The following is an 8,131-nucleotide window of genomic DNA, read 5'->3' as shown; positions in this document are numbered from 1 at the left end:
AAAGCATGTCAAAAGTCCAGAAAATAATATTTTTTCGTGTATTTATACCAAGTAGGGTTGGGCCCAGACGAAACCATCCTTTCCTAGCCGAAATAGGACAATAGCTGTGGGAAAGATACATAGGAGTGCCGTATGGGGAGACGTGCCATCCGAGGCATTAGTGGAGATATCCAGAGAGCTCAACTTTCGTCAAGAATCAGAAAATGCACTGTTACAGCGCACCACGCACCACAGTAGTGCAATTTCCTCAGAGTGTTGCTTCTTCCTTGATTTTTTGATGTCCAGACATGGTCCTTGACCCCGGAACACGATCCCGGCTTATTCCTTTGGGCTTTTACTCAAACTTCAAGCTCCAAATAGCTCGAATTAGCTCCACAATATCTAAATAACTCGGAATCAATCCTACAAGGCATAAAACATACAGTAGGTACAAAACACTACCAATGAAAGCTCAACACAAGTAAGGTGAATTTAATTAGAGTTAATAAGCGACTAGAATACAAGATTATAGCCTGCCATCAATACCTCACACTCAAACCATTGCTCTTCCTCGAGCAATCAAACTACACTTCATATAGACACGACCTTTTTAAACAACTCTCCTAACTCATCACACTGAGAATAATTAATAAAGGATTAAGCACAATACCGTAACATCCTCGCCTCAAGATTTGAATCAAAGGTACCACGCATTTTTCACAACCTGCTCACTTAATCTAACACAGAGATCAATGACATTACCTTTCCTTCATGAATAAAGTTCCCTCACATAACAATAAAGAGTGGTTCCATAGACAATAACATCTAAGAACGATTACGAACCCAAGATAGAAAGAATTCATTTACTCTCAAAAACAACATTCATATTCCATACAAGATGTACCATATGCTTGCCCGTAGTGTACTACTCTACTAGTTGAGCTCATTCAATCAACGATCAAGTAGGACTTTATTTGGCTGTAATGTAGGCTGTGGGATGGGTATGATCCATTTGGATATAGGAGTAACTACATATCCCTAAGCACTTTAATAGATACAATTAACCTTTCAAAACCCCACACTTATGTATGTATATGTGTTTCTTTTGGTTAGTTTTAGTATTTAGAGAGTTTTAGAAACGAAAACCTATAAAAATCTCAAGTTTTCAATTTTTTCCGACGATGGATATCATCGACAGGTTTCTTGAGGGATTAAAGTTGAAGGAAAAAGAAAAAAAAGATTTTCTTTTGTTAGGTAGTGTACTAATTTTCCCTTGATTTTTCTTTGTGTCGCGATTCTTTTTCATGGTTTTTGTTTGAAGCGGATGTAGTTAGTTTTATTTTTTTAGAAGTAGGAAACCTTGTGCTATGATTTGAATTGAAGAAAATATCTCTTGACTTTATTATGCCTTGAGAATAGTAAGTGTTTTAGTTGTGATGCTTAGGCTTGGTTTTTGACTCTTGTATAAATACCTTAAATTGTATGATCCTAACTTTGCTTAACTGCTTCGACTAGAGTGTTTTGATGAGTCCGATCCGGAGTGAGTTATGATCCATGTCTGTGTGAGGTGTTTTGTTGTTCTGTGCATTGCATATTATGTCTAGAACTTTCCCTCTGTGTTTGCAAAGCAAAATAGTAGTTTTGTTCAGTCTTGAAAGTGATAGAGGCATTTCGTTGTTGACCTAATTATAAACTTTTACCTACCTAATTGTTATGTATCTTAGTTAACCCCTTTGAGCCCGTAATCCTATTTCTTTGGCAACCACATTACAAGCCTTACCCATTTGTTTGAATTGACCATCTATCTGAATCTTTTATCTCTTGTGAACACTTGAATTTGTTATGAACTTTGTAAAAGTTAAAGTGTGGGGTGTTGGTTTTGCTTTTGAGTGAAACTATTGAAATAAGGAGAACGGTGCTCTGTTTGAAAAAGTAAGAGCCACAGGAATTGAAAAAGAAAATAAATAAAGTAGTTGTGTGGTTGTGAAAATAATATTCCTTGTTAGTGGTAACTTTTGATGTAATTGTGCTTAATGAATTAGGGAGTTGATGTATATTGATGTGATAGTTGAGTTATGGTCTGACATAAGTGTGGGGTTTTGAAAGGTTAATTCTTTAATCAAGTGTTACCACTTACAAGGAATATGTTTTTCACAACCATACAACTACTTTATTCATTTTCTTTTTCAATTCAAGTGGCTCATACTTTTTCAAACAGTGAACCTTTCTCCTTATTTCAATAGTTCCACCCAAAAACCAAACCAACACCCCATAACAAATTTAACTTTTACAAATTTCATAACAAATTAAAGTGCTCACAAGAGGTAAAAGGTTCAGATAGATGGTCAATTCAAACAAATGGGTATGGCTTGTAAAATGGTTGCCAAATAAAAAGGATTACATGCTCAAAGGGGTTAACTACGATAAAAAACAATTAGATGGGTAAAAGTCTACAATTATCTCAACAACGAAATGCCTCTATCATTTCCAAAAATAAACAAAACTGCGATTTCTCTTTGCAAACACATGGGGAAAGTTCTAGGCATCAAATGCAATGCACATAACAACACAATACCTCACACACACATGGCACATAAATCACTTCGGATCGGACTCATCAAGACACTCTAGTCGAAGCAGTTAAGCAAAGTTAGGATCATACAATTTAAGGTACTTATACAAGAGTCAAAAACAGAGCCTAAGCGTCACAACTATAGCACTTACTATTCTCAAGGATTAGTAAAGTTAAGAGATATTGCCATCAATTCAAATCATAGCACAAGGTTTCCTATTTCAAAAAAAGAAAAACTAACTACACCCGATTCAAATAAAAACTCTCGAAAAAGAACCGAGGCACAAAGAAAAACCAAGGTAAAATTAGTACACTACCTAACAAAATAATTTTTTTTTTGTCTTTTTCCATTGACTTTAATACCTCAAGAAACCTGTCAATGATATCCATCATCGGAAAAAATTGAAAATTTAAAGTTTTTATGGTTTTTTTTCTTAAACTCTAACTACAAAAAGAAACACATATACATACATGCATACAAATATCCCTCACCCCACACTTTAAGTTGTGGCATGTCCCCATGGCATACAATTAAAAAGCATAAGGTAAAGAAAACTTCCCTGAACATCTAGTCAGAGTCTGAGTTGAAGTCGGGCTCCTTTTTTCGAGCCCAAACTAATGCACACATCCATACGGACAACTTCTTCTCAGCCTTCCTTGGGTACACCCCACACTTATCTTCCTCACTCATAGCAACCTTCTCTTTCGAGCCCTTTACTTTCCACTCAACACTTCCAGCTTGTTTGTCCTTTTGTGCCCCCTTTGCTACATCCATCTTAAAAGTCTCAGTCTCCTCACCACTCTAAGCATGAGTTTTCTCTCTTGTATATCTAATATCGCTCCGCCTGTCGCTAAGAATGGTCTTCCTAGGATTAGGGGGCCCTCCTTATTTTACTCCATATTTACCACTATAAAATCCACAGGAAATACGAACTTATCCACCCGAACTAACACATCTTCCACTATACCCTCATGTATTAGAGTTGTTTGGTCTACCAGCTGCAAAAATATTGATGCAGACCTTATCTCTCCAATCTCCTTCTCCAGTTTTCTATGAATAGATAGATGCATTATATTAATTGAGGCACCAGAATCACATAAGGACTTATCAAAATTAATATTTCCTAAAGTGCAAGTTATAGTAAAACTCTATGGATCTCCACACTTTTGTGGGAGTTTATTTTGCAATATTACGCTGTAATGCTCTGTGAGCTTGACCATTGAGGTCTTCTCTACTTTCCTCTTCTTCGTAAGGATCCCTTTCAAGAATTTACCATAAGCAGGCATCTACGAGAGCACTTCTGTAAATAGTACGTTTATATGAAACTATTTCAGCATATCCAAAAATCTCTCAAACTACTTGTTTAGCTTTTCTCTACATACTTTTAAGGGAAAGGTAGCGCAGGCATATGCTTACTCTCCTTAGGTTCCTCCCTTCTCGATTTTTATTCCTTCTTCTTTTTCTCCGCTTTCATCTGGACTTTCTTCTTCTTATCATCATCACGTTTCAGCTGCTCCCCATTTTCTCTTTCAAGTCTTACATCTTTTTGCCTTGGGGTGAGATCTTTCAACACTTGCCCACTTCTCAAGGTTACAACATTCACTATTTCCTTGGGATTTCTTTCAGTATCAGCAGGGAGAGTTCCTGGAATCCTCTAAGATAATATCATTCCAAACTGTCGCACTTGCTTCTCTAAATTTCGAATTACTACCCCTTGTACTTCAAATGGTTCATCAATTTTCACAAAGAAGGCCTTCACTAGATCATCTAGACCAGGTTGATTGGGTTGTTGAGGCTGAAACTATGGCATTTGCTGATTTATAAAACTAGGAGCTCCTTGTCCTTGGAATCTGGGGTTGTTTAGTTGCCATGCATTTACAGTACCCCCGGGTGAACTCCATGAGAAACCAGGGTTCTTTTGATCCATTGCATTAAAATTATAATTTCCCACAGCATTCACTTCCTCAGTTGAGGCTTGACACTCATGAGTAGGGTGTCCTCTTACACATATATAACAAGTTGTATGAGGCTCACTTTGTATCATGGCTAAGGTCAGCTTTCGTATTTCTTTAGCCATAACCTCATGTTCTACATGCACAAATGTATTAGCATCTACTTGGTGAATACTAGTTGATCTTCTTCTTTCAGCACTCTCAGAGGGCCACTAATTTGCATCATCTGATAACTCATCAAGAATTGTAACTATCTCCTCCGGAGTCTTCTTCATCAAAGGGCCTCCGGCTGCATTGCTCAATGTTCTACACGAGGCCAGTGTTAATCCATCCTAAAAGTCCTAGAGTTGAATCCAGAGTTCAATTCCACTATGTTGATGTAACGACCCGGCCGGTCGTTTTGACTATTACCATCCTGTTCACCCATTTACTGCTCAAATTGTGAATTACAGTTGTTATTTGGCTTGCCGGGGTAATTGGTTTGGGTTCGGTGAGGTTTTTAAATGATTTGGAGCGCTTAGTGCCAAGGTTTGGAATTTAAGTTGAAAAGGTTGACCGGATGTTAACTTATGTGTAACGACCCCAGAAAAATTTTGCTAAGGAAATTAAGGTTTGGTGGTGCCAAGGTAGATCAATTAGTACAAAGATTATGTTGAAAAAAGGTCATTTTTGCGACCACTATGCGGTCACAGAATCACTCTGCGGATCGCATAATGGTCGCAAAGTGGCTCAGGAGAGGGGCAAGATTTGAGGAAAATCTGTGGTGCACTATGCGACCGCATACCTATTTTGCGGTGCATTATGCGACCGCAGAACAAGTATGCGGACCGCATACTAATTGCAGATCGGGTCAGTAATGCCCAGTTTTGGAGGCCAAATTATACGGCGGGTATGCGGACCGCTTACCTGTTATGCGATCGCATAACTGCATCGGAGCTTCCATTCTTTCTAATTTTTTACCCTACCTAACTTCGATTTATAGCCCTTGAAGCTCATTTTTGAGCCAAAATTTGATATTTTAGAGAGAGGTGAGAGCATTTTAGAGAGAGAAAGTGAAGACTTAGTTATTTGTCCATCAATTCTTGTTCAAGGTTTGAAGATTTCATAAGGATCTTGCTAGGGCTTCAAAGAGGTAAGAATTTCTTTCCCTAATTCTTCAATTTCGGGTTTGGAGTAAAGATGGGTGATTAATAGTACGATTCTTGGGTGTAGAGTATCATATATACATACCAATAAGGTTGTGGAAAGATTGTTAAGTTCAAATGGGTAAGGATTGGGTTGAAAATGGTAGAAATCTTCATAGACTTTAATTGAAGATTTGAGAGTCGAGTTGGTGTCGGATTTTGGTGAAATTTATATGGTTGGACTCGTGGTTGGATGAGCGTTCATATTCTGTAACTTTTGTCGGGTTCCGATACGTGGGCCCCACGAGCGATTTTTGAGTTAATTTCGGATTTTATTGAAAAAATTAGTATCTCCTTATGGAATTAATTACAATAATTGGTATTGACTGAATTGAATGAATTGTGGCTAGATACGAGGCTTTCAAAGACCAATTCTCATGGAAAGGGTATAGCGGAATAAAGAATTACACGGATTGAGGTAAGTAACAATTATAAATTTGGTCCTGAGGGTCCTCGGATTTTGGTATCATGTGATTATTTTAGAGGTGGCGCACATGCTAGGTGATGGCCGTGTGGGTGTGCACCGAGGGAAATGTGACTTGGTCCGTCCCGGGAAACTGTAAAGTTGAATAATTTATTGTTAGCTATATGATCTCTATGTGTTGAAGAAATTTGACTATAAATCATGTTAGAAATCATGCTTAGGCTATGTTATAGTACTGTTGAGACCCGTAGAGGTCGCGTACTTGTTGAATTATTTGCTAATTGATGTCTTGTACTCAGTCATGATTTTTCTTGCGTATTATACCTCAGTCTTTCTGGATATTTGTTGATATACTATGTTATCTTTGTTTGGGCTGATCTTTGTGATTTGTGAGAGCCCGAGAGACTTGAGAGGTTGAGGACTGAGTAAGGCCAAGGGCATGTCGGTGAGGTAAGGATATTATGGCATGTGAGTTGTCCGTGCAGGATATTATAGCACGTGAGTTGTCCGTGCAGCACGTGAGTTGTCCATGCAGATTATGGCGCTTGGGCTGTAGGAGCTCCTCCGGAGTTTGTACACACCCCCAGTGAGTGCAGGTACCCATTGAGTGTGAGTGCTGAGGGGTAAGAGCCATGTGGTTAAGGTGTTGTGATAAGTTGAGTGACTGTTGACTGAGAGGTTGTACTTGCTTTACATTTGTTGTTGCACTTGGTTGCTATCTGTCATTGTTGTAAAATCTCTGAAAGAATTTATATCCGGATTACTTGAAATTGAACTGTATAAAATTGATTTGACTTAAACTACCGGATTTGAAAGCATGTCTATTCTTTGCTGGAACTACTGAAAGTGAACTATGACTGTGTAGCTCGTTATTATCTTCAGTTCCTTAGTTATTATTGTTACTTGCTGAGTTGGTTGTACTCATACTACACCCTGCACTTCATGTGCAGATCCAGGTATTCCTGAACATAGCGGGTGTTGATCATTTGGCACAGTTGACTTTCAGGAGATTTTGAGGTAGCTGCCATGTCCGCATACCTTGTCTCTCCTTCTCTATCTCTTTGTTTATTGTATTTGATCTCAGACTATTATAGACCATATTTTCTATACTTGTACTCATATTAGAGGCTCATGTACTCAGTGACACCAGGTTTTGGGAGTGTTGTATCGAAAATTGCTAGATCTTTGGTATTGTATTAAACGTTATATTTTTTTAATTTAAAGGAAATCGCGGGTTATTGATGTGGTCGTCTTGCCTAGTACTGAGATAGGCGCCATCATGACAGGTTAGGATTTTGGGTCGTGACAAACAATTTCTAACTATCTCCTTAAACCTCTTCTATGCTTCAAAAATAGTTTCAGTCTCTTTCTAGCAAAAGTTATGGATTTCTCTTCTAAACTTTCCTGTGTTAGCTGGAGAGAAATATTTATCAAGGAATTTTCTTGTAATATCCACCCATTTTCTAATCGATCCCGTGGGCAAGCTTCAAAGCTACTGTTTTGCATCATGTTTAAGTGAAAAAGGGAATGCTTTTAAGTACATTGCATCTTGTGATACCCCATTGTATTTAAAGGTGTTCATAATCTCATCGAAGTCCATTAGATCTGTGTTTGGATCTTCGTTCAGCTTCCCTCTTAAGACACATCAGTTCTGAATTGTTTGAAGCAACCCTTGCTTCAACTCGAAATTGTTAGCTGCAATTGGAGGTGGTCTAACACTTGATAATCCTTGATTGTAGACCAGTCTAGCATAATCTCCAAATGATCTCCATGGCTCGGGAGCTATATTTCTGAGCTGGTCTGCAGCCAAGGGTTGATTTGGATTAATTCTTCGACCCCTCCCTTTTTCGTAGACAATCTGTGTAGCTCTAATAGCTGATTCCTTAGCATACCGGGAAACTTTTTCTCGTTATTGGGCTGCCTCTCTTGCAGCCAAATCTACATTATCATCACCGTTTCCGGTCATAATTTCTTCGGTTGATGATTGCCCAACCTTTTCTAACTTCTCGGTAAGATCTC

The 8,131-nt window shown here is 38.2% G+C and overlaps 1 non-coding gene across 1 annotated transcript; it reads left to right on the top strand.

Annotated features, from left to right (window-relative positions):
- The first annotated feature begins 7,409 nt into the window (after positions 1-7,409).
- On the top strand, positions 7,410-7,514 carry LOC142169340 (small nucleolar RNA R71). Its single transcript, XR_012699048.1, has one exon. It is a non-coding gene; the product is annotated as a small nucleolar RNA R71 (small nucleolar RNA).
- Positions 7,515-8,131: the final 617 nt, after the last annotated feature.

The sequence above is a fragment of the Nicotiana tabacum genome, chromosome 14, assembly GCF_000715075.1.
Source record: "Nicotiana tabacum cultivar K326 chromosome 14, ASM71507v2, whole genome shotgun sequence".
In the NCBI taxonomy this organism is placed as follows: Eukaryota; Viridiplantae; Streptophyta; class Magnoliopsida; order Solanales; family Solanaceae; genus Nicotiana; species Nicotiana tabacum.
This window is presented reverse-complemented; position numbering and strand designations above follow the sequence as displayed.